The sequence below is a fragment of the Cajanus cajan genome, chromosome 2, assembly GCF_000230855.2.
Source record: "Cajanus cajan strain Asha chromosome 2, NIPB_CcT2T_4, whole genome shotgun sequence".
NCBI lineage: Eukaryota > Viridiplantae > Streptophyta > Magnoliopsida > Fabales > Fabaceae > Cajanus > Cajanus cajan.
In genome coordinates, this window is record NC_138518.1 from 54,678,474 (window position 1) to 54,687,540 (window position 9,067).

The 9,067-nt window shown below is 27.5% G+C and overlaps 1 long non-coding RNA gene across 1 annotated transcript; it reads left to right on the plus strand.

Moving 5' to 3' along the window:
* The first annotated feature begins 533 nt into the window (after positions 1-533).
* Positions 534-8,625, plus strand: LOC145954371 (uncharacterized). The gene is made up of 2 exons (XR_014431576.1): positions 534-1,134; positions 8,386-8,625. It is a non-coding gene; the product is annotated as an uncharacterized LOC145954371 (long non-coding RNA).
* The last annotated feature ends 442 nt before the right edge of the window (positions 8,626-9,067 follow it).

Genomic DNA, 9,067 nt, shown 5'->3' on the forward strand with positions numbered 1-9,067 from the left:
AAGATTCATGTATTAAAGGTGGCATATAAGTTGCTTAAGAATTTTAAAACTAACTTGGCTAGTTGTTATCTAAAGGATGAGAACGCAAATTATTTAGATAATCCTCTTACTCAGCCACTTGAACAATATACATAAATGATCATTGAGGATGTTTGGAGAGAATTTGTTGCAAAATATATGGATAAATCTTTTAAGGTGATCTATATATACACAAACAAATAATATACAAGTTGCCAATAATGAATTCTAAGTTGTATGATTATTTTTACAAAAAATAGATAAAAGAACCAGGATAAAATGTTATTAGTATTTCCTATCAAGAATTGTTGAAGTGTGCACGTGTGAACAAATTAAAAATGAAGATGTTCAACAAGTTTTAAATAAATGTGTAAGCAATATCATTTCATATTAAAATGTGACTTGAAAATAGTTGTGATATATGTTATACAAGTGATATATATATATACATATACATATATATATATATAATATTATTATAGGATTATTAATTTAAAAATAAAAATAAAAACTATATTACATTAATAAACTTTAAATTTTGATTAAAATAATATCAAAATAAATATAAAGATTAAATTTCATAAAAAAATATAATTTATAGAAAAATATTGTAGTAACCCAATTTCGTCCGGAAAATGTCAATTTTGTGTTAAAAAAAATAATAAATAAACATAATGAAAAATCAAAAAAAAGACAAATAGAGAAGCCAAATCTTCCTCCGCATCAACAAATATATTTTGTGGCCAACGAAACTTTTTTCCTTATCCTGTAAAGTTTCTATATTAGTATAAAAGTTGGGTTTTGGTGCCATGCATAAAACAATTCTTGGAACTGCAAATTAGCAAGCTGGCATTTTTTGACAGCATGCTTTGACTTATATACGATTCTTGGAAGAAGGGGAGGGGATAAGAATAAAAAGGGGGAATTTTGGGGGATCGAAGAAAAAAAAAAAGGGAAGAGCCATAAAAGGAGAAGGAAATGTCTAAACAAGGGGGAGACCGTCAATGAGGTGCAGCCTGGGAAACACCTTTGAGAAAATCATCTCTTTCACAATGCACCTTCTTACAGGCAGGATTCACATCAAATCTGTAAGCAAGCAGCTATTTTAAAAACTTTGTGAGTATGATGTGATACATTTCAATGGTTTTCCAACCCCTGGTACTACGTTCACATTGTATAAAGATGTGTTATTGGCTTTTGTTTTTTCCTACCATTATCAACTTTTCTTACAGCATGATTTGACATACTTTAGTGTGCTTTCACTATTTATTTCCTACACTACATTCACCATGTATATGTGTCATGAATTTTCGTTTTTTTCTTTTTAACATCAATAGCTTTAAACACGCAGTTTGCTATTTTATGTGACCCCTTATATCTTAGCTCTATTGCATTACGTAAAGGTTTAACCCCCTGAGGATGAACTTGCGTGAAATCACCGTTTGAGCTTGCATATATGAAATCTATATAAATGAAGTTTGTTAAAATAAGCGCATTGTTTATATTTTATTCTTCCTATTATTATAACAATATTAATTATATATTATTATAGGATGAACTATTAAAATTTAAATATCTTTAGTGATTAATAATAGAATGGTTAATATTCGAAATTTCAAATATGATTAATTTGACATAATATCTTTTTGATCTTAAATTCTTAGAACACAAGCCGTTACAGTTTGAAAGTTCTAAATCTTTTAGAATAAAACACTTGGTGAAAATGAAAGCTAACATTTGTAATTTAATCAATGTATAATAAACATATTTTAAAAGAAATTATTTGAATGTGACATTCTCTTGATTCTAAAGCTTAAAGGTGCAAGTTGTGACAATTTGTCACCTTAAAGCTCTTCTTATTTAAATTTTTAAAATATAATTTATATCAAAAAAATATTACCACAACATTCAATATAAAATATTCAAAGTATTTGTATCAAAAATTTTATTAGAGGAATGGTTAATTAGATGTGACATCTTTTTAACCTTAGAATTTAAAGTACAAGTTGTGACAACTTATCTTTAAATTTTTTCTCCAAAAACAAAAATGTTCAACCAAGAAATTTTTTAACATCATAACATCTCTAGCAATAATTATAATTATAATTTTATTGAATTGACTTTGGTGTACACCTTGGTCAATTTTATATTTTTAAGGTGAATGAGCTTAGACAGTTCAAGAATCCTATATTTAACAAAAGTAAATCTAATTAAAAAATATCAACATACAAATATTTTCTACAAAGAACTACGTGACTCTGATTCTTCATTACACATGAAGATACGTAGGAGCAAGAACTAAATCTTGTCGAGCCAAAAGAATAAAAAATATTTTATTTTCCTTTTTATATAACAATAATAATTTTAACCTTTTTTTCAATGCATAATTTAAATTAGTTAAATAAAATATATTTGATTATTTTAGTGAGATAAATATTTTTATAAATTATAAATAATTAGTTTAATTAATTAAAGGTAATCGTCTTAGGACGAACGTTGTGAGGTGCTAATACCTTCCTCACACGTAATCGACTCCCGAACTCAAAAATTTGGTTTTCGTAGACTATTTTCTATTTTATGGTTTTTCCAATGTTTTTCCGTAAAAAAATAACATTGGTGGCGACTCCTCTTTTTCAATTTATTTTTCGCTGTCCCGTCGCGACCGAGGTTGCTACAAATATTAACCAAAATAATAGTAAAAAGATCATACGAAATATGAAAATTTGACTAAAAATCAATTATTTTGGTTCTTTTATAAAAATATTTTATATTTCTGATTATTTTGTATGAATATCAAATAAATTTATTTTATTTTATTCACAACTTATTTGAAGAAAATATGAAATCACCTTAAAAAATATATATATTTGAATTTCAATAAATATTTTTTTAAGAGAAATATTGTATTAATTTTATATTAGTGATCATGACTTTTATTTTATAATTTAAAATTACTAAAAAATAAAAATAAATAAATAAATGTTCCATTAAAAATGTTAAACTATATTAAAAATTTATTTATTTTTTTAAATATGTGCGATATATGTTTATAAAATATTATAAATAATATTTATAATTGTTATCATTATTATTTTTTTAAGTTATTTTTTAAAAATGTAATTTGAAACCATGTTGTAAAATAATGAATAGTGATCGAATGAGTTATTATTGTATGAAATATTAAAACTTCTTAGATATTAAATTTATCATTTAAAATTAAAAAAAATTAATTAATTACATAAAAAAAATAAGTAAAAAATTAACCTTATATTTAAAATTTGTCAGACATGGCCCGTACATATTCAGTAAAATTCTATTTTAAAAAATGGTTATGACTAGAAGTCATAAATATTTGTGACCAACTCACAAAAACATACATAAATTTGAGAGAATAGGATAAGCAGCAACATGAGCAAGTTGTTGGTGCTTGTGGCGTAGGATATTGAGTTAATACACAGAAAAACAGGACCCAAAGTGCACGTGGCTGGTCTCATTTTTGGGACGACAAACAAATTAAAAACAGCATATGATGTTGCACTTCGTAAGATGCAACACACAAATAATAGTGTCAAACCACATGCATGGTTCATCCTTCATCAGCCACGTTCCTCTTTGCTTTTTTCCACGTTCCCCTTCATCACCACACTTCAAACATTTTCCTATCACACGTGTTATAACATGACCAAAATATCTATTGTTTCTTTCACACTCAAATTTCCCTTATATTAGTTGAGCATAATGTATGTAAGATTAATTTTATTTAAATTTTAATATAAATGGTTTTGAGAGAATTTATATTAGAAATATTAAGGCCCATTTACTTTTGTTTTCATTTTTTCTTATCTTGATTCTTTATTAACAAAATTCTCATTTATTTTTAATCTATTTTCTATTTTCTTGTAAAAAAAATCTTTTTTTTTTAATTTTCAAATATTTCTAGAGAAAAAGTAAAAACAGTTTTCGGTAATGAAATTATCCAAATGAATTTAGAAGGATTCTATTAAGTATGGAAAACTTATTTAAGAGTTGTTATATTAACCGTTCATGTAAATTTTATTGAAATAATGTCAAATAAGTATTGGTTATTTACTTGATACCATTGACGCATTAATTATTATGTTACATTAAAAGATTTTTTGAAATAATTGTTCATGGACTAATTACTTTTACATTATATAATAAGTGAGAATTATATAATAAGTGACAGAGTCACTACTAGAAAAGTGTTATTTTCTTGCGAATTTTCCTAAAAAAAATATTCTCAGAAATTTTTTGTGAATTTATTTGTAAAAAATAATTTACAGATATTTTTTACAAATTTTGCTACAATTTTAATAATCATAGAAAATTTTTTTCATGGTAAAAATTTGTAGAAAATATTCTAAGAATTTTATTTTGTTTCTTGCAAATTTTCTTGCAAAAATAAATTCACAAGTAATGTTTACTAAATAGTAGAAAAATGTTGCAGGTAACTTTTCCTGCGGATTTTCCTACAAATATTAATCTGCGGGAAAAATAAAAAAAAAATATATTTAAATTTATTAGTTTAATATTTTAAAAAACTTCAAGTCCCACATCGATTGAAAATAAAGCAATTAAAGAGTATATATGTTGGGGCAACACTTATCTTACAAGTTGATTTGTATGGTTAAGTGTTAGGTTTATAATCTATAATCTTAGAATTTAAAAGATTATGTATCACATGTTGGAGGCATGGAAACAAATGCTTCGGATGAATTCATTGTGAGCATTTGAAAGTTGAAAAATTATTGATAGAATTTATAGTAATTTTTTTAATTTTTTTCGTAAAAAATATTCCTGCTAAATTTCTTGCGAAAAAATTTGCAGAAAACTTTCCTGCAAAATTTTTTTTGCAGGAAACTTTCCTGCAATTTTTTTTTGCAGGAAACTTTCCTGTGAATTTTTTTTGCAAGAAATTTTGCAGGAAAATTTCCTGCGAATTTTAAAATTTGCAAAAATATATTATCCACGAAGGTATTACATACAGATAAAATTTCGCAGAAAAATTTGCAGGAACAACGTTTCCTGCGAATTTTTATGAAAAATTTGCAAGAAAAACCGCATGTAATAAGAAAAATTCTAGTAGTGAGTAAGTCTTAGAAAAATACATGCTATGTGTTTTTCATAAATATATATATATATATATATATATATATATATATATATATATATATATATATATATAATATATGTGTTTATGTGTGTTGATTCATGTTGTTTGGCCTATTAATTGTGGGACGTAGGGTTGTTAAGATAACTCTAAGTTTAAGTTATAAATGATATATCTTAAGTGTGTGTGAGACATCTTAGGAAGGGTTAAGGTATATATAAGAAAATTTTGAAAAAAAGAACTTCATAAGTTTCATATATTCAAGATTGTAGAGAGAAGTTAGAGATAAGTACTTTAGGACTCCACATTGCTATTTTAGCTTTTGATTGTCTTTAAGGTTGTGGATCTTCACCAAAGATAGAGATTGGTGTATCTTGAAGTCAAAGATTTTGGAGTTAAAATCTTGAGGATTAAAGTCATGGAAACCCTGGTTGGGAGTAGTCATAAAAAGGAGTAGGCTTCGTTGGTTGAAAGAAGTATGGAAGGAGTCAAATGTCTTATGCATAATTATAAATGTGTATGCTTCCTACTTGTTGGCAACAAAAGAAAGACTTTGGGAGGAAATACAACAAATAAGAAATAATATTACACTGAAAGCTTGTGGTTCTTGGTTGGAGATTTCAATTCTATTAGAATAGCTAATGAGAGAAGAGGTGAAAATAGCAATGCTTATTCTAGAGGTAGAGAAATGACAAAATTTAATCAGTTCATCAATAGTATGTACTTGTAAGATGTTCCAATGGTAGGCAGAAGATTCACATGGTATAGATTAAATGGTAGAGAAAATAACATATTGGATAGGTTTCTAGTGTCTAAAGAATGGATAAACATGTAGCTGGAATGTGTTCAATATGTGATGGATTGGGACATTTCAGACCATTATCCAATTTTACTAAAGAATTCAAGCTATATGACTAGGGACCAAAACAATTTAGAACACTTAATTTTTGGTTCCAAGATGGGGGGTTTAGAGTTTGTGGAGAAGGCTTTGAAGAACATTGAAGCGCAAGGTAGGATTGCTTATGTTTTCTAAGAGAAACTTCAGAAGCTAAAAAGGGAGTTAAAGAAATGGAATAAGGAGAGCTTTAGGGACTTGAAAAAATTGAGTAAAGATTTGATAAGGAAAATTAATGATTTAGATTTGAAAGGTGAGATGGGAGGGCCAAATATGGAGGAAACCTAATAGAGGTAGGCCTTATTAGCTAAATTATGGAAAGTGTCAACAAAATATGAGCCTCTCATGCATCAAAAATCTAAAAGTAAATGGATTAAGGAAGGAGACTCCAACACAAAGTTCTTCCATATGGTGAAATTTAGGAAAAAGTCAACACATGACAAATTGGAATTCGTGTGTTTCTTCTTCCTTTGTTTGTTTCTTGCATATTTGAGGTAAGGGAAGCTTGTTGTTTTATTTTTTGAAGTTGTTGAATGTTGCATGTGTTGCTGATTTGCCCATTGGTAGCTTAATTTGTTGTTTTTGAGGTAGTTGTTAAAGATGATGAAGTATGAGTTGATGAACTAAAACCCAAAATTGATTATTTATTGATGTAATTATTTTTCATTTTGAATCTAAGGTTGGATTTGTATTATCTAAGTTGTTTAAAATTATTTCTATGGTTTGGATCTCAATTTTGAACTTGTAGATGAGTTGACGAGGTAGGAGTTCCAAAAATAGTGAAGTTACATGTATGGTCGACACAATTTCGTTGAGCCAAATTTTCTTAACATATTGGGACAAAGACCATTTTGAGATCAATTTGAGTAGCCAAATTTCCTTTACTAGGCTAAATTTTTATGCCTAGGTGAAATTGAGGCAGAGGCCATTTTGATGTCAAATTGACTAGACCAAATTATTATGGATGGGTGAAATTGAGGCATAGTTTTAAAGTCAAATTAGCTAAGCCAAATTAATTTGGTTGGACAATTTTAGGGACTTACATGGTATTTATTCTTTTATCTATTTTTGTTGATGTAAGTTGATGATAATTGAATCTAATTCATAATATATTGATATATGATGATAATTTAAGTTGATTAAATTTAGAAGAATCATATTGTAAAATGTTGAAATTAAATATGTTAAGTGATTCAAGTTAAATATGTTGATGTACCAAGTGTTGTAGGTTTAATAAATGGGGAATGGTGTTGTATAATGTTGTTTATAATGAAAGATTATGTTGTAGAATATTTACATGAAGTAAGTTGAGATTATTTGTATTGAGCTCTATTGTTGAGTTATTTTGTATATCTATGTCATTAAACTATGTTGTTGAGTTATGTTGAACAGCTATTTGTTGAGCTATGTTTTTTAGGTGTGTTGTATAGCTAAGTTGTTGAATTGTGTTGACTAGCTATATTGTTGAGCTAAGTTGTTGAGTCATGTTGTGTATAGCTATATTGTTGAGTTGTGTTGTTGACTTAGAACTAGAGGTGAGAATGTTGTTTTAAAAGATGAGATATCCATTATGTGGGTACGTCTTATGGTTCTTTAAAAGCTTAATTTGTTGAAAAACCCTTGTCGGGTTGATACCTCTTTAATTTAGGTGTTGAGTATCCTTTAAGTCTTTAGTTGATATAGTATGGGGTTAGGTCAAACTATACTATTTGTTATTACCCACTTATTACCCGCTAAGTAGGGTATGAAGTCGAATGGTAAAATTATTAATTGATTATTGGAAGGGTATGTGGTATCACAATGATAGTTAGTGGACTATACCCATATGTGACTTGATTAGTGCATGTCAATGTCATGAAGGACCCACACCCAAGCCACACTATACTTGACGATTGGTACCAAACCTTCCTAATGTGAGTAGCAAAATCTGAGAAATCATATGAATTGGTATATGTTCAACTTTGTTATTGACCTAGCATGCTAAAAAGGTCGTGTTGTGTTGGTTCGATAAGGTCAAACCACTTAGATTGGTAACTTGTGTTATAAGAGATCTCTTAGTTGAAATATATAATGATATATTGCAAAATTGAAGTGTTAAAAAGTTGTTATGTTGTTAAATGATATGTTGTTAAAGTTATGATGGTGTCATGTTGTTAAGTTGTATAATTGAGTTGTTATTTTGTGAATTTGATAATTCAATTTATGTTGTAAAGTTGAGCTTATGCTTGTGGTTATATGGTTAAGATAAATTTTGTTTTATATTTAGCTTAATTGCTTCTATAATATGTTATTTTCTTTGCATACAAATTTATCCTTACTTTTTCATGTTTTTGGACTATAGTGATCATATTATTATGGAAGGAAGGTAGGATTAAGCTGGAGGGCGAGCAAGATGTTGTGCTATATTAATGATGACATTTGTTGTGGTGGGGGCTCTTCTAATACAATTAGTTGTTGCTTAACTAAAATTTTAGGATTTTTATATTTTGTTGTTCTGATATTTATTTATTTATGTGTGTACTGGATTGAGTTGTAATCCCACTGAGGGGTTTTATGCTTTAAGTTGTTGTTCTTATACATATATATTGTTGCATGAATATTCAAGTATTGCTTGCATGAGAATCCTATATTAGATATTAGTCATTGAGTTGTAGTGAATGTATAGAATTGTCGGGTCATTATAAAAGTATTATGTGAAATCAACTTATGATATGTTGCAACAATAATTTGAACTAGTTGATGCTTTTTTATTTTTTGTATTTTTTATTTTTGTGATATACATGTTCCATCAAATGTATCTACATTTGCTTAGAAAATGGTCCTAGATAAAATGCAAACGAAAACTAATGTTTAGGAGTGAAGTTTTCATTTATCAAAAAATGATGTTAGTTGTTAGCTATGTCAAGAGGAGGTAGAAACAATTTCACATATAATATTTTTTGTGCAAATTTTCATCTTGGGTCTAGCAACAATGCTACAATTAGTTGGGGATTCAAATGGTCATGTTAAGAGACCCTAAGAGC